The sequence below is a fragment of the Saimiri boliviensis genome, chromosome 20 (assembly GCF_048565385.1).
Source record: "Saimiri boliviensis isolate mSaiBol1 chromosome 20, mSaiBol1.pri, whole genome shotgun sequence".
NCBI lineage: Eukaryota > Metazoa > Chordata > Mammalia > Primates > Cebidae > Saimiri > Saimiri boliviensis.
The window spans coordinates 33,634,763-33,656,387 of NC_133468.1; the positions used below are offsets into that span (position 1 = coordinate 33,634,763).

General features: G+C 52.7%; 1 protein-coding gene across 1 annotated transcript in view; it reads right to left on the reverse strand.

Annotated features, from left to right (window-relative positions):
* Nucleotides 1–20,772, reverse strand: part of SRRM3 (serine/arginine repetitive matrix 3) — a 74,070-nt gene extending 53,298 nt beyond the window's left edge. Inside the window, exon 1 of the mRNA XM_039460724.2 lies at nt 20,578–20,772. The gene's annotated coding sequence lies outside the window, so the exon portion shown is untranslated. The remainder of the gene's footprint in view (nt 1–20,577) is intronic.
* Between the last annotated feature and the right edge of the window lie 853 nt (nt 20,773–21,625).

The following is a 21,625-nucleotide window of genomic DNA, read 5'->3' on the forward strand; positions in this document are numbered from 1 at the left end:
TCAGGAGGCTGAGGCAGGAGAATTGCTTGAACCTGGGAGGTGGAGGTTGCAGTGAGCTGAGATCATTGCCATTGCACTCCAGCCCGGACGACAGGGCAAGACTCTATCCAAAAGAAAAAGAAAGAGAGAGAGAAAGGGAGGAAGAGAGGAAGGAAGGAAGAGAGGAAAGGAAGAAGTGTCTTCTCCAGGTAAGGAACAGGGAGTGCAGGGGACAGGACAGGCGATGGTAAGGGCATGGTAAGACCCAGGGACCCTTGACTAAGAGGGCTAGGGTGGAAAGGAATTTCTGATGAAGAAAGCTGCATTCCTGTGAAGGTGGTGGCTGGAAACATAAGATGAGCTCTTCCAGAGAAAAAGCCCAGTGTGGGGACAGCGGGTGGGCAGCAATGTGCCTCCTGAGTTTCCCAGAGGAAAAAGATTCTTTGCAACTGTCAGAAATGAGACAGAACTGACAAATACGCATTAAACCAGGTCCTTAAGTTGTGAAACTCGGCTTGGGTCTTGGTCAAAAATCAGTGTGCGGCAACAATGGTTTGTTAAGATATTTTATCAAGCTGGGAAAGAAAAGCCATCTGCATTGTGCCAAGGAATGTGGGCGTGTCCCCACTCCAAATCCTGGCATTGAAGCCAGGTACAGCCAAGACAGGGACATATTCCCTGGAGCACTCTCCTGCTGAACCTTCCCTTCCCTGTGGGAACCCTCTGCAGACCTCCAGCCTTGAACAGTTTATCCTGGAAGCTTCCCCAGTGCTCACTGCCCAAGAGCATGGGGCTGGGGGAGTAAGGACCACGGGACCAGGAGACACCCCATCAACTCCAGGGTTGAGTCATTCATTCAGGTCGCAGCTATTTGTGAGTGGCGACTCTGGGGTTCACCAGAGGATAAGAGAGAAATGCAGAAAGAGAAGCATGGGTGCTTATCATGCTGGGATGATGGATGAATGGCAGAGACATGTAATGGAGCTGGGGTGTGTCAGGAGCATAGCCAGGAGGTCTTCCTGGAGGAGAGATCTTGAAGCATAAGTAGGAGTTGGCAGGACAAAGAAGGAGGAGAAGGATGTCCTGGACAGGGTGTAGGGGTGTGTGGGAAGAAGGGATGGAGAGGAAACAGGGAAAAGCATGGACTTGTGGCTGGGTGTGGTGGCTTACACCTGTAATCCCAGCACTTTGGGAGGCTGAGGCAAGTGGATCATTTGAGGTCAGGAGATTGAGACCAGCCTGGCCAGCATGGTGAAACCCCGTCTCCACTAACACAAAAAATTAGCCAGGCATGGTGGTAGGTACCTGTAATTCCAGCTACTTGGGAGGCTGAGGCACGAGAATTGTTTGAACCCAGGAGGCGGAGGTTGCAATGAGTCAAGATCATGCCACTGCACTCCAGCTTGAGCCACAGAGGGAGACTCCATCTTAAAAAAAAAAAAAAAAAAAAAAAAAGCATGGGCTTGTCTTGGCTGAGCCCATTGAGCAAGCGCCAGACCCCAGGACCTTCAGAGTCAGGCTGAGGAGCTAGGACCATATTCTGCAGGCAATAGGGAGCCCGTGAAGGGTATTGAGCTGGGGAGGTCAGAACTGCATTTTGGAAAGATCTCTCTTGCAGCTTTTTAAAAATTATTTTTGAGACAGGGTCTGATTCTATCACCCAGGCTAGAATGCGATGGTGTAATTATGGCTCACTGCAGCATCTGCCTCCTGGGCTCAAGTGATTCTCCCACCTCAGCCTCCCAAGTAGCTGGCCACTACTACACACAGGCACATGCCACCATGCCCAGCTAATTTTTAATTTTTTTGTAGAGGCAGGATCTTACTAGGTTGCCCAAGTTTGTCTCTAACTCCTGGACTCAAGCGACCCTCCTGCCTTGGCCTCCCAAAGCTCTGGGATTGCAGATGTGAGTCACTGTGCTCAGCTCTCTCTTGTAGCCTGATGCCCTCAGACCCCTGCCTTTGGAGAAAATTCTGCTCCTAGAGGATATCCCGGTCCACATGAACCAAGACAGACCTGTGCCGGTCAGCCAGTAGCAGATGGGTTCAAATCACTTACTACGTGTGCGTAAGTGACTTAAACTCTTCCTTATCTGTAACATGGGGTTAATATAAATACCCCCACCTCAGGGTAAGGAGGAAAGGAGTAAGGTGTGTACACTGTGCCTGTGTAGGTGATAAGCTGTATGTATTAAGTGTTAGCTTTTATCAGCCATGAACTACCCCAATCAGTCTAAACCATTACAGGCATGAGTTAGACCAGGAGGAAATATAGATGCGTATAAATCAGAACGGATCAGGTTGATAATTACCATTTTAAATCAGTACAAACACTCATAGCCCAATCATGGTGCTTTTCAGAAATACAAACCCACATAGACCGGTAGAGACCAGTAGAGACCAGTAGAGATGGGTAACAGGCCAGACATGGTGGCTTATACCTGTAGTCCCAGCACTTTGGGAGGGTGAGGCGGGTGGATCACCTGAGGTCAGGAGTTCGAGACCAGGCTGGCTAACACGGCAAATCCCCTCTATTAAAAATACAAAAAGTAGCCAGGCGTGCTGGCGGGCACCAATGATCCCAGCTACTTGGGAGGCTGAGGCAGGAGAATCGCTTGAACCCAGGAGGCGGAGTTTGCAATGAGCCAAGATTGCACCACTGCACTCCAGCCTGGACGACAAACCGAGACTTTGTCTCAAATTAAAAAAAAAAAAAAAGATGGGTAAGAAGATACTGCAGTGGGAGGTGGCGTAGGCAGCCAGCAGAGAGAGGTTAGCCCAGTGAGTTTCCTCCATGACTCCTTGGAGTGTCTCTGGGGAGGCGCTGGTGCTGGCATGGCTGTTTGTTACCCAACCCTCCAGAAGATGTGGTTGGGGGGAGGGGAGCTGCTGAAAGCCTTGCTTTCAATTATTCAGCAGCAGGAGCTTCCTGCCGCCCCTGCTGGAGCTGGAGGAAAATCTTGGCCAGAGCCCCCAGGCTCTCTGGCTGGGGGTGGGAGGGCTGGTTCCTGGAGGGACAGGCAGCCTGGCCTGCAAAAGTGTGGGCACTACAGCTCTGCGTTCTGGCCACAGCCCCTGTAGTCCCTCTTCAACCCTCCCATTTTCAGACTAGGGCTGGGTCCAGCGGTGCCAGGGTAGGGCTGTCCCTTTTTCCTGCTGTCTCAGTCTGTGCTGGGGAATGGAGGTGGCTGGGTTGGCAAAGTTTTCAAGAGCCAAGATGAGGTGCCCGGGGCCGGCAAGGCAGAGAGGGCAAGAAAGTCCTGGTGGGATGGCTGGCAACGTGTCCAGCCCTACGCTAGTCCCTGTCCAGCCCCGCACAGCATTCCGCTCCACCCAAGAACGCACTGACCCACGCTATTCCTCATGCCTGGAAGGTCCTTCCTCATCTACCCATCCTGCAAGACTGCTCAAGCATCACCTCCTGCGTGAAGCCTTCCCTGACTGCCTGGAAGGACTTCCTGGGGGGACGTCCCTCTGCTGTTACCCTCTGGCTACTACTAGCAATCTAGCATGACTGCTTCCTGGCTGACGGAGGGCTGTCCAAGGGCAGAGACTAGACTGATCCGCATCCATCTCCCTAATGCCCAGTGCAGGGCTTGGAACAGAGCAGCCACCTAGGTCTGTTTGTTGAGACCCAGCCTGTGTTTGCACCAACAGGGAGCCCACTACCTGTTTTTACCACCACCATCTCTGGGAACTATGGAGGCAAAGGTCCTTGGTCACTGCTCTCACTATGCCTCGACCATGTGTGTGCTGACATTTACATGGGCCTCATGGTCATCTACTTTGTAAGCCTCGGAGTCCAGCCCTGTCTTTGTTTTTCGTTTTTGAGAAAGGGTCTCGCTGTTTTGCCCAGGCTGGAGTGCAGTGGCGTGATCTCGGCTCATTACAACCTCCACCTCTTGGGTTCAAGTCATTCTCGTGCTCAGCCTCCCAAGTAGCTGGCATTACAGGTGTGTGCCACCACGCCCGGCTAACTTTTTGTATTTTTAGTAGAGACGGGGTTTCACTATATTGGCCAGACTGGTCTCGAACTCCTGACTTCAAGTGATCCACTCACCTTGCCCTCCCAGACTGCTGGGATTACAGGTGTGAGCCACTGCGCCCAGCCCCAGCCCTGACTTTGAATAGATAGGAAGGATTTGCCTGGTCGAGGCTCCTCTCTTTGTTGGCTTTGATTTGAGTTCCTGGAGCAAAGGTTTGGGTGGCAATCGAGCAGGGTGCCCGGTGCATCCCCCCAGGTTTCTGCTGGACTGACTGAGATCAAAGGAGCCAGCTGGGGGCCGGAGCATCACTGACAAGGGACAAGATGGGACAAGGAGGCCTCTGCTGTCTGCTCCCTCCAGAGGAATCCACAGTACAGGTAATGCAGCCCCCATGAGAACAGGTAACAATGCTCAGGTGAGATCAGTGCACTGAAGTAGCCCAGGGCAGGTCTTACAGAGCCTTGTAAACGGGACAGACCCAGCCAAGCCAGGAGCTCAGACTGGCTGACCCACAGAAGACACTGGGGACACTCACACCAGCATGATAGCCCTCTGAAGATATCAGAACAAGCAACACTGGCTACTGAAAGCAATACAGGATGAGCATGGTCACTTGCGCCTGTAATCCCAGCACTTTGGGAGTCTGAGGCCGGCGAATCACTTGAGGCCAGGAGTTCGAGATCAGCCTGGCCAACATGGCCATCTCTACTAAAACTATAAAAAATTAGCCAGGCATGGTGGTGGGTGCCTGTAATCCCGGCTACTCAGGAGGCTGAGGCAGGAGAATTGCTTGAACCTGGCAAGTGGAGATTGCAGTGAGCCGAGATCACACCACTGTACTCCAGCCTGGGCAACAAGAGCGAGACTCCGTCTCAAAAAAAGAAAATAAACCAGCTGTGATGGTGCATGCCTGTAGTCCCAGCTACTTGGGAGGCTGAGGCAGGAGAATTGCTTGAACCCAGGAAGTGGAGGTTGCACTGAGTCGAGATTTCACCATTGCACTCCAGCCTGAGCAACACAATGAGACCCTGCCTCAAAATAAGAAAGAAGGAAAGGAAAGAAAAAAAAAAAAAAAAAAAAAAAAGCAATACAGACCAGTTCAACCCAGCAGACAGATCTGTAGAATCCGGAACGGATATGAAATAAGCAAGTAGTGGTTTGGTCTCTTCTTCCCTGCATTCTAGTGGAACAAAAGAATCCCTGCCTCACTCAGTCCTCCTGCTCTCTGTCAGGGCCCTCAGTGGCCTTGTGGGAGGCTGAAGCCTTTCCACCGGGAGTAGACAGCTTCCCTGGGGCTGCCTGAGTGAGAATGGAGACTGGGGGTGGAGGGAATGTTCTACAGAAACAGCTTCAGCTTAGCCCAAGAAAGAACAGTCTTATGACTGAGCTGTCACTGATGGCAGGTGGCAGTCTCTGTGTCCCGGGAGGGTGCAAATCAGATGGCCTTCGGGAGATACGGAGGGAGAGCCACCTGTGTGTCAGAAGCCTATGCTCTCTGAGGACCCTCCCAAGCTGGCCTTGAACGCTGACCCTGCAGTGAAATCGGAGAAGCTTATGTGCTTTCTCCAGTTTCATCACTTCCTTCTCCTTCCTCCAGGATCAGACCCCAACCCCCACTCAGGCTCACACCTGGGAGCTAGGCAGAGGAAGATGCAATGGGCTAGAAGTTGTATAACCAGATTCCTTTTTTTTTTCCCCCTGGGCCTCAGTTTCCCTCATCTGGACCAAGTGTCAGAGGCATGTATACTACTAGCAGGGCTAGGGTGGTGTTAGTCTAAATCATACCATTTTGTAAGCTCCTTGCTCTTTTGCAGACCTTGGTCAAAGTGAAACATTTCACGGGGTTCGAACCATGGGAAACATCCTGCCTAACCACCTGACCACAAGGCTAACAAAGGCCTGACTGAAGAAACAGCCTACCTCTAAATAATATTCTGCAGGGAGAAAGTGCAGGAGTATCACATTCTGCCGGAACAAGGGCCAGACCGCCTCATCACTGGGACATCTTATCAATATCCTGCAGGGCAAGCCAGACTGTCCAGACTCCCCCCCACCCCGCCCCCGCCCATACCTGTAAATTGCCCCAGGCTGTAGCTCTGGCATTAGGCTGGTTCCCTACTTTTGTAGGTTTTATGCTGGACACAAAACCTGCATTTGGGGCTGGGTGCAGTGGCTCACGCCTGTAATCCCAGCACTTTGGGAGGCTGAGGAGGGTGGATCACCTGGGGTCAGCAGTTCAAGACCAGCCTGGCCAACATGATGAAACCCCGTCTCTACTAGAAATATTAGCCTGGTGTGGTGCCGGGCGCCTGTAATCCCAGCTACTTGGGAAGCTGAGGCAGGAGGAGAATCTCTCGAACCTGTGAGAAGGAGTTGGCAGTGAGCCGAGATTACGCCGTTGCACTCCAGCCTGGGCAACAAGAGCAAAACTTTGTCTCAAACAAACAAACAAACACCCTACATCTGCCTTTGAGCTGCCCTCTTTCTGTGTGTGTGTCATTCTATAACCCTCACCTTCCCTTCAAAACCTAACAGGTGGGGCTGGGCTCTGAGTCCCTGGCAGTGCAAGGCCGACAAGAATCAAAATTGGATGGTGATGTCCACCCCTGACCCTACCCCCTACGCAGGCCAGGGCGATCAGCAGGAAGGATGTGTGCTGGACGGACAGACAGTTGACCCCTTCCACCCGCTGGGGAGGGTGACAGGAGAAGCCCGGGCAGCTGCCTCCACTGCCTATACAATCTCATTATGGAAAATTCCCTCTATTGACTCAGCTCCAATCAAGCTGGCTGCCCAGGGGCTTCCCCCCAGGTTTCTGCTGGGCTGGCTGAGATCAAAGAGAGCCGGGCTGGGGGCTGGAGCAGCACTGACTTTGCCATCGATCCAGATGCGCCTGTCGTTGCTAGGCAACAGCCTCCAGTCTCTCCCGTCCTTCCTCCCCCCGGGGGCTGCAGAATTGGACAGTTAAGGGGGAGAGAGGGAGAGACCCCACATTCGCTCTCCATGTCACCCCTTCTCAAGCTAGAAACCTCTGTCACCAACCTGGGAACCCCTCCTCCCTAGAAAGCAATCCCCCGTCCAAGATGAGCACTAGACCCTCCCGCCAAATGAAACTTTTCCGTCCCCTCACATTTGTATGCACCTCCGGGGTACTGGAAGTCCACCCCTCCTCTGCTCCATGTAAGCACCATCTCAGGAAGACAGGCCAGGGACTCACCATTGAAGAAATCAAGGCCCAGAAAGGGGAAAGGACCCTCAGGAGTTCAGTGGAAAAGTCAAGATGAGACTGTAGGCTCCCTGTCCAGGGTTGGTGGCTCATGCCTATAATCCCAGAATTTAGGGAGGCCGAGGTGGGAAGACCACTTGAACCCAGGAGTTCAAGACCAGCCTGGGGCCAGGCACAATGGATCATGCCTGTAATCCCAGCACTTTGGAAGTGCTGAGGCTGGCGGATCACCTGAGGTCAGGAGTTCAAGACCAGCCTGGCCAACATGCTGAAACCTCATCTCTACTAAAAATACAAAAAATTAGCCGGTGTGATGGCACATGCCTGTAGTTCCAGTTACTAGGGAGGCTGAGGCAGGAGAATCACTTGAACCCATGAGGCAGAGGTTGCAGTGAGCTGAGATTATGCCATTGCACTCCAGCCTGGGCAACAGAGCAAAACTCTGTCTCTGGCCGGGCGTGGTGGCTCAAGCCTGTAATCCCAGCACTTTGGGAGGTCGAGGTGGGTGGATCACAAGGTTGAGAGATCGAGACCAACCTGGTCAACATGGTGAAACCCCGTCTCTACTAAAAATACAAAAAATTAGCTGGGCATGGTGGCGTGTGCCTATAATCCCAGCTACTCAGGAGGCTGAGGCAGGAGAATTGCCTGAACCCAGGAGGCGGAGGTTGCGGTGAGCCGAGATCGCGCCATTGCACTCCAGCCTGGGTAACAAGAGCGAAACTCCATCTCAAAAAAAAAAAAAAAAAAAAAAAACTCTGTCTCAAAGAAAAAAAAGACCAGCCGGGGCAACATAGCAAGACCTCGACTCTACCAAAAAGAATTAGCCAGGGTGGCGGTGCATGCTTGTAGTCTCAGCTACTCAGGAGGCTGAGGTAGAGGATCACTGGGGCCTAGAAGTTTGAGGTTGCAGTGAACTATGATTACAGTACTGCACCCCATCCTGGGCAACAGAGTCAAACCCTGTCTTTATTTAAAAAAAAAAAAATGGGGCTGGGTGCAGTGACTCACGCCTGTAATCCCAGCACTTTGGGAGGCCAAGGCGGGTGGATCACAAGGTCAGGAGTTCGAGACCAGCCTGGCCAAGATGGTGAAACCCTATCTCTACTAAAAATACAAAAATTAGCCGGGCACGGTGGCAGGCACCTGAAATCTCAGCTACTCGGGAGGCTGAGGCAGGAGAATCCCTTGAACCCAGGAGGCAGAGGTTGCAGTGAGCTGAGGTCTCACCATTGCACTCTAGCCTGGGCGCCAGAGCAAGACTCCGTCCCCGCAACACACCTCCCCCCCCCAAAAAAAAAGAAAGACTGCAGGCTGCTAACTCCCAGCCCAGTATTGGACTAAATATGGGAGCCATTTAATCTTCAGAGAATGGCTCTAAAGACAAACGCACACTCCCATTTTTCAGCGGGTTGGCTTTTTTTTCCCTCTTCCCAAAACGTAGGATGCATTTCATAGTAGTTTTTTTTTGTTGTTGTTTCAAGTGCTATAATTTAAAACTGTTAGTTGTGTTTTAAAACAGGCATAAAAATGTACTGTGGGTTTTGGGGGCTGTAATTGACTAAATAATGCAAATCTGATCATTTTATCATAGTTTAATATTTTGCATATTTTATCTACCCCACACTGCTCATCTTTTCTGTTTTTTTTTTTTTTTTTTTTTTTTTTGGCTGAACATATGCACGTCATCCTAGCAGTTGTTATGTGGTGACCTACTTACTTCACGGCTTATTTAGAATTTTAAGGTCCCTCTCCCTCTGAGGTCTTAACAGCCCTTGGGGATGGAGGAAGGAAAGTCTCTTGGATGGGCACAGGGGCTCATGTCTGTAATCCCAGCACTTTGAAAGGCTGAGGTGAGAGGATCACTTGAGATCAAGAGTTCGAGACCAGCCTGGGCAACATAGCAAGACCCCATCTCGTTCTCTCTCTCTCTCTCTTTTTTTTTTTTTTTTTACAAAAAGGAAAGTTTCTCAGTCTTCCCCCAGTCCCTGTCAAACCTTTTCTTAAACAACTAAGGGAGAGGAAGAGGTGACGTGTGTCCCAAGGTGTGAGAGGCCAGCACTCAGAAGCTGGTGCTTCCTGAGAGGTGCCAGGAGGTACACAGTCCCTGAGCAGTGGTCCTGGTGGCCTTGGAACTGCCACTGCCTGCCACCTGGTACCCCCAGCTGTTCAGCACGGTGACAGCTCCTCCCCAACTCCCCTGCCCGGCGCCAGGCACACACTTCAACTCTGAGAAGCACAGCTTTCCAAGGTCCTTGACAAATGGTAACCAATTAATGTCAATTAATCTGATTAGCCTAAATAGTTAATTAAGCAGCTAATTAACAACATCATTGACAATAACCCACAGCCCCTGAGGAATGGTGGGTGGGAGGTAGGAACGGTGGGGATGCGGAAGGGAGGTCCTCTTTGCTCTGGGAACAGGTGAGCCCCTTCAGGTCAGAGCGGGAGGGGGAGCTGCCCTTGCAGCTGGGCCGTCTCCAAGTCTCCACTCTGCTCTGCCGTCATCTGAGAATCTCCATCAGGGTACCCACCCCCAGGCCGGGGTCAAAGGGGCTGATTTCTGTGGGAAAGGCCGAAGCACAGCACGTGGAGGAGGGACAAGTTCTCCTGTCTGGGAAACAAAATCCCAGAGAGGGCTGGGCGTGGTGGATCACACCTGCAATTCCAGCTCTTCGGGAGGCTGAGATGGGAGGACTACTTAGTCCGGGAGTTCAAGACCCACCTGGGTTGCATAGTGAGACCCCCCCATCCCTACTAAAAATGAAGAAAAAAAATTAACCAGGCATGGTGACATGGACCTGTAGTCTCAGCTACTTGGGAGGCTAAGGCAGGAGGATCACTTGAGCCTGGGAGTTCAAGGCTGCAGTGAGTTATGATTGTGCCACTGCAGTCCGCCCTGGGTGACAGAGCAAAACCCTGTCGCAAATAAATAAATAAATAGAGAGGAGCCTCTGCCCCTGCTCCCCATCCACGCCATGCACCCTATAGCTTACAGTCCCTCTCATATCCCAAGCTACAGAGCAGCCCTGGGAGAGAACTGCTCTCCTTCAGCCCATCCTACAGATGAGGAAATTGAGTACCTCTTAGATACCAGGCCCTGTGCTTGCACTGATGACCTGCAACAGTGAATCCCGCAAGGTCCCTGCCCTCAGAGAACGGCCACTGTGGGGCCTCACAGTGCCTCGGTGCAGCCTCTGCGGGTCAACCACTTCTTAGCTGGGTGATGTGATTAACCTCTCGGCGCCTCCGTTTCCCAAACGATGACCTGCCTGCTTCACTGGATGTTGTGAGGACTGAATAAGTGAATACATGCAGCAACCTCTGGCTCGCAGAAAAGGCTAAATGAGTTGGAAAGGTAAACCACCAGACAGAATGGGGTGTAAAGTGGGCTGGGGAAGCAGCAGCCCCGGGCCCTCGAGGGCACTCAGACTGGAACAGGACATCACAGAGAAGAGATCTGAGCAGAGCCTGGTGCTCAGGGAGGCAGAGGAAGAGGGAGGAAGGGCGTTCCGGGTGAAGGGAATAGTGTGTGCAAAGCAATAAGGCACCAGTTCTCAACTCTAGCATGTAGGGTCACCTTGGAGCCTTAAAAAATGCAGACTTTGGCCAGGTGATCACGCCTATAACCCCTGCACTTTGGGAGGCCGAGGCGGGTGGATCGCTTGAGGTCAGGAATTCCAGAGTAGCCTGGGCAACATGTCAAAACACTGTCTCTCCTAAAAAGACAAAAATTAGCTGGGCGTGGTGGTGCACGCCTGTAATCCCAGCTACCTGGGAGGCTGAGGCAGGAGAATGACTTGAACCTGGGAGGCAGAGGTTGCAGTGAGCCGAGATTGCACGCCAGCCTGGGCAACAGAGTGAGATCCTGTCTCTAAAAATAATAATAGTAATAATAATAAAAGTATTGCAATCAGTCATTTTGGGTGAGTCCTGGGAATCTACTCATAAACTGTTCTAGAAATACTGGGGCAGGGGGCTGGGCATGGTGGCTCATGCCTATAATCCCAGCACTTTGGGAGGCTGAGGTGGGTGGATCATTTGAGGTCAGGATTTTGAGATTAGCCTGAGCAACATGGTGAAGCCCCATCGCTACTAAAAATACAAAATTAGCCAGGCATGGTGGCACATGCCTGTAATCCCAGCTACTTGGGAGGCTGAGGCAGGAGAATCACTTGAACCAGAGAGGCGGAGGTTGCAGTGAGCCAAGATCATACCATTGCACTCCAGCCTGGGCAACAGCGAAATTCCACCTCAAAAAAACCCACAAAAAACAAACAGAACGTGGGGAGGTACCTGTACCCCCACCATGGCTGCAGCGGTTCTGGGTGTCCAGGTTGGGCTGAGCCACGGAGAGGAGGGGAAAGGCCCCGGGCCTTATGACCCATGTCCTGAAAACACACCGCAGGCCCCCTGTTGTCTCCATCTGTCCAAATCACACCCGCTCTTCAGAGTGACCTTCCTGGAACAGCTCTGGTCGTACATTTACCTACTGGAACATTCCTGGCGTTCTCTGCTGTCCACGGAAAAAAAGGCTAGACTGCCTGGCACTAAGACCCCCCACACTGGGACGCCCCTGTCTCCAACCCTGGGCTTCAGCTTCTCCATCCAGACCCCGGCACTCCAGCCACCCTGTTCCCAAGCGCCTGGTGCTCTTGCCTCCTCCTCTCTGCTCCTGCCAAAAGCACCCTGCCTCCTTGTGCCTCCACCTGGCAAACCTGCACTCATTCTTTGAGCTCCATCTGTGATGCCGGCTCAAAAGTTAATCAAAGTCAACCAGGTCAGGTGGAACTTCCCCACACCAGTGTCCCTGAAGCCCTTGGAATGCTCCTACATGATGCCTAGTCCATCTAAAAACATTCTCCAGGGCTGCTTGGGCTCAAGAACTGTCCTGCTCCTCCCATTTTTTTAGAGACAGGATCTCACTATGTTGCCCAGGCTGGAGTCCATTGGCCATTTACAGGTGCGATCATAGCGCAGTACAGCCCCAGACTCCTGGGCTCAAGCAATCCTCGCGCCTCAGCCTCCTGAGTAGCTGGGACCACAGGTGTACGCCACTGTGCCCAGCTCCTGCTTCCCCTCTCTTTACCTAGTGCCTAGCGCAGGGCTTGGAGATGACGAAGTGTTCATGCAGCTTTAAGTGGGGAGGGGCCGCTGCTGTGTGATGAATGAACGAGTGAATGAATGACCGTCTCTGCTTTCTGATGTCTGAAGAGCAGGAGAGAGAAGAGAGCATTTGACAGGCAGGGAAGAGAGAGGTGTTCTGGGGAGATTGATGGATGGGTCGCAGGGACCAAGACATATGTGTCAGACAGGGCTTGACAGAGAGGGAAGAAATGACTGCCTGGAGGAAGGACCCACTGAGTGTTCCAGCTTGCCTGCCTCCCCAGAAGCCCCCTCTGGGGCCCTGATGGGAGAAGGGGTGGCTTGGAGATTCTGCCAGTCTTGAAGCCTGCTCCTCTGACAGTGGTACCATCACCTGCCCAGATGAACAGGCAGACAGACACCCCCCTTGGCCTCTCTGCTCTTGGTCTCTTCCTCTCCCTCTCTCCCTCCTACGCTACTGCAGCCAGAGGGGGCTTCCTGAAGTGCAAACCTGAGCATTTTATGGCATTGCCCCAGAGCATATGACTGTCATTGCTTTCTGAATAAATTTCCAGCTCTTGACGGGTGCAGTGGCTCATGCCTATAATCCCAACAATTTGGGAGGCTGAGATGGGAGGATCGCTTGAGGCCAGGAGTTTGAGACCAGCCTGGGCAACATAGCGAGACCCTGTCTCTACAAAAACATTAAAAAATTAGCTGGGTGTGGTGGCACAGGCCTGTCCCAGCCACTTGGAAGACTGAGGCAAGAGAATATCTTGAGTCCAGGAGTTGGAGGGTGTAGTGAGCTATGATCTCACCATTGCACTCCAGCCTACCTGATGGTGAGACCCTGCCTCAAAAAAAAAAAAAAAAAAAAAAAAATTTCTAGTTCTTACTATGGTTTTCAGGGTCCTTCAAGGCCTAGCCTGGCTGACCACACCCACTGGGCTGCCTGCTATTATCAGGTCCCCCCCCACCGTCCTGTGCTGTTTCCACATCTGATAACTCTATCCCCTGAATAAAACCAGGAGGTTTCATACCTCTGTGTAATTGCCCATGACACCCTCTGGAGTGCCAATCCTCTGCCCTCTCTGTCTAGCACCTCCCCTGTCATTCTTTTTTTTTTTCTGAGACAGAATCTTCCTCTGTCGCCCAGGCTGATGTGCAATGGCATGCTCTCAGCTCACCGCAACCTCCGCCTCCTGGGTTCAAGCAATTATCCTGCCTCAGCCTCCTGAGTAGCTGGGATTACAGGCTCCCACCACCATGCCCAGCTAATTTTTGTATTTTTAGTAGAGACGAGATTTCACCATGTTGATCAGGGTGGTCTCGAACTCCTGACCTGATGATTTGCCCACCTTGGCCTCCCAAAGTGCTGGGATTACAGGTGTGAGCCACTACGCCCAGCCTACACAGCTTTTATAAGGATATTAAAAATATGCTTTTTGAAGAATATTTATGTATGTATGTATGTATGTATGTGTGTGTGTATTTTTTTAAGACGGGGTTTCACCATGTTGGTCAGGCTGATCTTGAACTTCTGACCTCAGGTGATCCGCCGGCCTTAGCCTCCAAAGTGCTTGGATTACAAGCGTGAGTCACCACGCCCAGCCTTATGTATTCACTGAAACAGTCTCGCTCTGTCGCCCCGGCTGGAGTGCAGTGGTGCAATCTCAGCTCACTGCAGCCTTGAACCCCCCGGACTCAAGCAATCCTCCCACCTCGGCCTCCTGAGTAGCTGGGACTACATGCGTGCACCATCGAGTCTGGCTAATTTTTATCTATTTATTTTTTATTTCAGTAGAGATGGGATTTCACTATGCTGCCCAGGCTGGTCTCAAACTTGTGGGCTCAAGTGATTCTCCTGTCTCGGCCTCCTGAAGTGCTGGGATTACAAGGGTGAGCCACCAAACTTGGCTCTAAAGAGTATTTATTTATTTATTTATTTATTGAGACGGAGTCTCACTCAGTCGCCCAGGCTGGAGTGCAGTGGTTGTCTCTGGGTGGTGGAACTACGGATTTTTTCTATTTATTTTCTCCTTGGTTTCTGCATTTCCCAAGACTTGTACAATGAAGGTATGCCATTCTGTGTGTGCGTGTGCGTGTGCGTGTGTGTATGTGTGTGTGTGTGTGTGTTTTCTTTTTTTTGAGATGGAGTCCCACTCTGTCGCCCAGGCTAGAGCGTAGTTGTGTAATCATAGTATACTATAACCTAGACTCAAGCAACCTCCCACCTCGGCCTCCCAAGGAGCTGGGACGACAGGCACGTGCCACCACACATGGCTTATTTTTAAATTTTTTTAGCAAGCTGAGGTCTTACTATGTTGCCTAGGCTGAAGATATGCCATTCTTCTGATTCTAAGAATCTAACAACTTGCTTTGACTTGTCTCTATCCTGGGGAGTGCTGGGAAATGGTGGTGGGGAGGAGTGCTGGACTGGGAGGGGCTCAGCTGAGGAAGCTTCCTGGACCCCGGGGTCTGGGTAACCAGGCCAAGCCTCCTCACAGCCCTCAGAGGCCCCGGCAGGATGCTGAGGGAGCCTCGGCACCGTCCGCCAGCTTCCACGGGCACAGCAGTCTCAGCAGTGGGCAGGAGGCCAGGGCGGGGGTGGCTGGAGGCAGAGGCCAGGCTGGCTGCCGAGGAAGCGGCCCTGCAGACGGACAGGCCGGCGGCTTTAGGCTCTGGAGGAGTCCTTGAGGGGGTGAGTGCCGCTCTGGAGCCAATGCACGCATGGCCCCAGGGGAGGGGGCCTGTCTTCTAGGTCAGCAGTCAGCAAAGCAGCCTGAACCTGGCTCACCCACCCAGGCCCTCTGAGAATTCTATTCTAGATGACATGGGGCCCACAGGCTGAGCCTCTGGCATGGAGATGTCACCCTCCTGTGCTCATGACCCAGAAGAGGGCAGAGGGGCAGCACCCCAGAGGTATCAGCAGGTGCTAAGCCACAGTGAACGCCTAGGCTGGGCCAGCCTGGGTCTGTAATTGGTGATAACAAGCCCTTCCCTGTCATAGTACCCTCTGTTCTCCTGGGCCTCCCATGCTTGCTCTCTCTCTCTCTCTCTCTCTCTCTCTCTCTCATCTCTCTCTCACCCTCACCCCTTTCTCCTCTCTGAGCCCACTCCCCCTCATTCTGCCTCCCAAACGCCTTCCCTTCCCCTCATCTGACTCTTCTCCACTCAGCAAAAGCTGTTCTTAGATGGGCGTGGCAGCTCACACCTGTAATCCTAGCACTTTGGGAAGCCAAGACAGCATAGTGAATCTCCATCTCTAAAAAAAATAATAGCCGGGCGCGGTGGCTCAAGCCTGTAATCCCAGCACTTTGGGAGGCCGAGGCGGGTGGATCACTAGGTCGAGAGATCGAGACCATCCTGGTCAACATGGTAAAACCCCGTCTCTACTAAAAATACAAAAAACTAGCTGGGCGTGGTGGCGCGTGCCTGTAATCCCTCAGGAGGCTGAGGCAGGAGAATTGCCCGAGCCCAGGAGGCGGAGGTTACGGTGAGCCGAGATCGCGCCATTGCACTCCAGCCTGGGTAACAAGAGCGAAACTCCGTCTCAAAAAAAAAAAAAAAAAAAAAAATAATAATAATAATAGCTGCATGTGGTGGTGCATTCCTATAGTCTTAGCTATTTGGGAGGCTGAGGCGGGAGGACTGCTACTGCTTGAGCCCAGGAGATCGAAGCTGCAGTGAGCTGTGATTGTGCCACTGCACTCTAGCTTGAGCAACAGACTGGGTCCCTCTCTCAAAAAAAATTTAAAAATGGGTTTTGACTAGATGATCCCCCCAACCCATGAAGGCCCTGTCAGTCCCAAGACTTAAACATCACTCTGCCCTATAAATCTGTATGTTAGGAAGCCTCCAGTTTCATCACTAGAGGCAGAAGTCACCTCCAGTGTTTCAAGCTTTGATTTATTGGAGCTGAGATTTTAAATTCACCTGTCCCAAGTCACCTACAGACTTGGGTCTTAATTAAAGGGGAAAATAGGGCTAAACAGGCCCAGTGGCCCACCTAGAGATCCCAGGACTCTTTGGTTGAACCAAGATTAGAGTCCTTTCTGGCCCAGAATTCGAGGTGAGCTGCAAAGACACCAGGATGTCTTCCATATACCTCCTAGGGTGTTTCACCAGAGCCCAGGAGGCCCCCCAAGGACCACAGGCATGGGGCTGGGAAAGCAGCAGAGGTGAGGTGATTGAGGCTTATTCATGGAATTTTCGGGAAAATAAGACTAAGTTTGCAGCTGGTGCTGTAAAGAGAGGCGGCATGGCCGGGTACAGTAGCTCATGCCTGTAATTCTAACACTTTGGGAGGCCGAGGCGGGTGGATTACCTGAGGTCAGGAGTTTGAGACCACCTTGGCTAATGTCACAAAACCCTGTCTCTATTAAAACACAAAAATTGCCGGGCACGGTGGCTCAAGCCTGTAATCCCAGCACTTTGGGAGGCCGAGGTGGGTGGATCACGAGGTCGAGAGATCGAGACCATCCTGGTCAACATGGTGAAACCCCGTCTCTACTAAAAATACAAAAAAATTAGCTGGGCATGGTGGTGCGTGCCTGTAGTCCCAGCTACTCAGGAGGCTGAGGCAGGAGAATTGCCTGAACTCAGGAGGCGGAGGTTGCAGTGAGCTGAGATCGCATCATTGCACTCCAGCCTGGGTAACAAGAGTGAAACGCCGTCTCAAAAAAAAAAAAAAAAATTAGCCCAGCGTGCTGGTGCATGCCTGTAGTCCCAGCTACTAGGGAGGCTGAAGCAGGAGAATCGCTTGAACCCAGGAGGTGGAGGTTGCAGTGAGCCAAGATCATACCACTGCACTCCAGTCTGGGTGACAGAGTAAGACTCAGTCTCAAAAAAAAAAAAAAAAAAAAAAAAAAAAAAGAGAGAGAGAGAGAGAGGTCGGGCACAGGCTTGGTAGCTCATGCCTGTAATCCCGGCACTTTGGGAGGCCGAGGCAGGCAGATCATATGAGGTTGGGAGTTCAAGACCAGCCTAACCAACATGGAGAAACCCCATCTCTATTAAAACTACAAAATTAGTCAGGCATGGTGGCGCGTGCCTGTAATCCGAGCTACTCAGGAGGCTGAGGCAGGAGAATTGCTTCAACCCTGGAGGCGGAGGTTCCAGTGAGCTGAGATTGCGCCATTGCACTCCAGCCTGGGAAACAAGAGCAAAACTCCACCTCAAAAAATAAAGAAAGAAAGAAAAGACCGGAGGCAAGCCCTGCAGAGGGAATGGGTCAGTGTGCAAATGAGTCCAGGCTGAGTGGGAGGGAGGAGGGGAAGGGACTCCTTAGTTCCAACACCTTGACTCAGTGAAGGAGTGGAGGGCTCAGAGATGGGGGAGGGTTCAATGAGGGGAGAGGGGATCAGGAGCGGGGACTCGCTGAGGGGCAGGAGGCTCAGTTAGGAGAAAGGAGCTTGGAGAAGTGGTGTTCAGAGAAGAGCAGCCTTCTTTTTATAATTTTTTGTAGAGATGGGGTCTCACTCTGTTTTCCAGGCTGATCTTGAACTCCTGGCCTCAAGGGATCCTCCTGCCTTGGCCTCCTGAAGTGTTAGGATGACAGGTGTGAGCCGCCACACCTGGGATTAAACCCCATCGTTTTAGGACTGGGGACACTGAAGCCCAGAGATGGGAAGGGCTCCTTTCAAGGTCATACAGGGGGCCAGGATCAGAGATAGGCCCAGAAAGGTCCTTGGACTCCTTTTCAAGTGTCCTTCAGTTGCCTCCAGCACTTCGTACCCACCCCTCCAACACTCACCGGCCTACAGTGCCTGGGTTGATTTTCACCCTGGGGAGCCTGGAGAATAGCGGGCAGAGTGGTGCTGTGGAAGTCATCCTGGGGTCCTGAGGCAGTGGACTTGGGTTGCACTAAGACCTTGCTCTGTGACTTGGGAAAGTCCCATCACACTCTCAGGCCTTGATTTGCTCCTCTGTGAAAGGGAGACAGCAGCACTTTTGACTCCAGGTTACGTGAGGAGGAGATGAGATCATGTATGTGAAGTTACAGGACCACGGACAGAGGCTCAGTGTATGTATAGGAGTGAAGGAAGAGGGGCTGGGCTCCCCTAACCTCCCCATCAGTGCCCCTAGCAGGCTTCTGAGACAGGAAAAGCTATGATTTTGTCCCTGGAGGGGGGGTGGCAATAAAATGTGGGCAGAGGAGGGAGAAAAGTCAGGAAGGGAGGCTGACCCCAGCAGCACCAGTAGCCACATCTGGCCATGGACCATCTCAGGAGGTGAGGGTGACACACTAAGAAAGGAAGGGGCAGTCACTGGCTTGAAGAGGTCAGCAAGAGGTTGGCAGGCAGAGGAGATGCAAAGTGAGTGCAGGAGCAGATGGGACTGTCAGACCCAGACTCCCACTTTGGCAGGCGCGACAGGGATAGAGGCACCCAGCTGGCCGATTAAAGCATATTCTACCTCCAAGTATCCCAGTGACCTTGCAGGAGTCACCTCCTCACTGCACTGTACACCCTCATCCATCTCCCTGAGGCTCCCCACCTGTAAAGCTGGCATCGTGAATCAAGACACTGGCATTGAACTGGGCCTTGATAAACAGAGAATGGGACAGGTCGTCAGTAACTCTCCTGCCTCCAGGAAGACAGCTCGAGTGGCTTCATGACCTTGGGAAAGTCACTCAAGCCTCATTTCTCAGCTATGAAATAGGGACAATGATGCCTTCCTCGTGAAGCTTCCGTGAGGATTAGCTGAGTCAACCGTTGCATTGTGCCCAGCATGGAGCTGGCTATGAGGCCCTCAACCAATGTTCACCTCCTCTGGGAACAGAAAAATACGCTTCAAATATCACTCAACACTCTTACACATTTATCCAGCTCTTCTTTAAGCAATTCTTACTTGTCTCCTATATACTAACACTCACCCAGCATTTTATACTGTAAAAGTAGTCTCCCATCCCCTTATCCAGAGCATTTCTTTCAACAGCAAAGTAGACATTGTTAACACCACACCTGCTTTGCAGATTGGAAAGACTCAGAAAGGTCAATGGCTTACCTGAGGTCACATAACCTAGATTTGACCCTATGTCTTTCTGACATCAGAGTCCATGACTCCCAACCCACATATCCCCACCTCTTAAAACCCAGTTGACTCTTTAGTCACTCTTCAAGAATACCTCCTCCACCCCACAGGAGAGTGGGATGGGGTATAAAGTTAAGGAACCAGAAAGCTAGTGTTGTGTGGGAACAATTTCCTAGCCAGCTGGGTCCTATTTTTGGCTGAGGAAGAAGGTGGCACAAGCTGGGGCCATGACCTTAAGATGCCCCCTGGACAGAGGAACTGGTATGCATCTCTCCAACAAACCCCAGCACCTGCCATTTCTCTTGCCATGGGACAAAAGACCAGCCCAAGCCCCCTGATGCTAGGATGAGTGAGGTCTTAGGGCAACAAGAAATTATGACTGGAATAGGGAACAGGCTTTGAAGTACCAAGACAGACTTGGTACAACCTTCCCTTGCTCCCCCTAAATCTCTCGCCACAATGGATCTGCTGTCAGGAGCAGGAACTGCAGGAGGCTTCAACACTGTCCAGGCAGAAGCCCTGGGAGGGAGGGGGAGGCGGATGCAAGGCAGAGGCTGCATCTTTTCTCAGTTCTCCTATTTACCAGGAATTCGCTCTGGGGCTGGGCTAACTCTGGGCTCTAGGAACTCTCTCTGGGCATCTGGGGGTAGGGGGTGTGTACAGAGAACCCCCCCCAAACTCCTAGCAGCTATTTTCTCTTCTGTGTCCTCCATCCTCTTCCCAGTGCAAGAGTAAATGCCATCCTCTGTGAAACCCAGTTCTCCTTGCCAGCTCCTGCCTCCCTAGGGCCATTTGGGCAGCTGGGAAAGGGGCCAGGCTGTCCCCTGGGTTGGCACCTCTTGCTGGACAGAGGCCCAGCATCCAGGTGGGGGCCTGCTCCCTCCACCCGGGCCAGTGACCAGCATCTCCATGGGGTCCCTGCATCGGTCTCTCCCTTCCCTGGGGAGCAGGTCCTTCTCCTCAGTGGGACGGCAGTTGGGGGCCTCCCTGGCACCCTCGTGGACCAGGCCATGGTCATTTATGCCCAGGGGAGTCCTGCCCATGACCCCATAGTGTCCCCACTGTCTCCATCCCTCTCAGTGAAATGAACGTCCCTCATCTCTGCTCTCCGGGTGCCTGGCACTCCCGGACAGACACCCGCGCTGTTCCCCCACACCGCCCCTCTGCTCGGAGGGCCTGCAGACCCTGGGGGTGGCTGGGGAGGCCCGGGCTTCCACCCGGCCCCAGCCCCTTTGGGAGATGCCCCCGCCCCACAGGCGCTCTCACCTCCCCGCTGACCGCCGCGATCTGCCGGGCGGCGGGGCCAGGCCCTCGGATCCTGCCGGTCCGGGCTGCCGCCTCGCTTGGGCTGAGCTGGGCAGGGCAGCTCCACGGCCCCCACGGCCCCGCGCCCCCCGCCTCCCCGCGGGTGCCGCCGCCGCTTGCTGAAATGCTGGACAGCGCACCGCCACCGAGGCGCCTCCCTGCCCTCCCGTCGGCCAGAGCGGCGCGGCCCCGTACCCGCAGCGCCCTCAGCAGGCCTGGAGGAACGCCCGCAGCGGAGGCAACGGCAGGGAAGGACGGGACTAACCCTTCCCACTGTCCCCCACTCCCCCTCCCCCGCTCAGAGGAACGTTTGTTTCCTCCACTTGCGAGACCGGGCACTCCAGCCCTGAAGGCTCCTGGGCAAGGGAAGTTATTACTTTGGATCTGGGAAATGCACTCGGTGTGCAGAGGCCTCGCCAGGACACAGTCCTAACAGCCAGTGTTAAAGAAGGCGCCAGGAGCTAGGCGTGGTGGCTCACGCCTATAATCCCAGCACTTTGGGAGGCTGAGGCGGGAGGATCACTTGAGGCCAAGAGTTCGAGACCAGTCTGGCCAATATGCTGAAACCACCATCTCTACTAAAATACAAAAATCAGTCAGGTGTAATGGCTGGTGCCTGAAATCCCTGCTACTCAGCTACTTGGGAAGCTGAGGCAGGAGAATCGCTTGGACCTGGGAGGCGAAGGTTGCAGTGAGTCGAAGTGGCACCACTGCACTCCAGCCTGGGCGACAAGAGCGAAACTTAGTCTCAAAAATAAAATAAAAGGCACCAAGGAGGCTGAGGTGGGAGGATTGCTCGAGCCCAGGAATTTGAGGCTAGAATGAGCTATGATTACACCACTGCACGCCAGCCTGAATGACAAAGGTTGTCATTTTTTGACCCCATCTCAAAAAAAAAAAAAAAAAAAAAAAACAGTGGGAGTAGTGTGGGAAATATCCCAATGGAGACAGGAGATTTTAAATTATTTTTCTTAAATTTAAAATTTTGGCTGAATGCGGTGGCTCACGC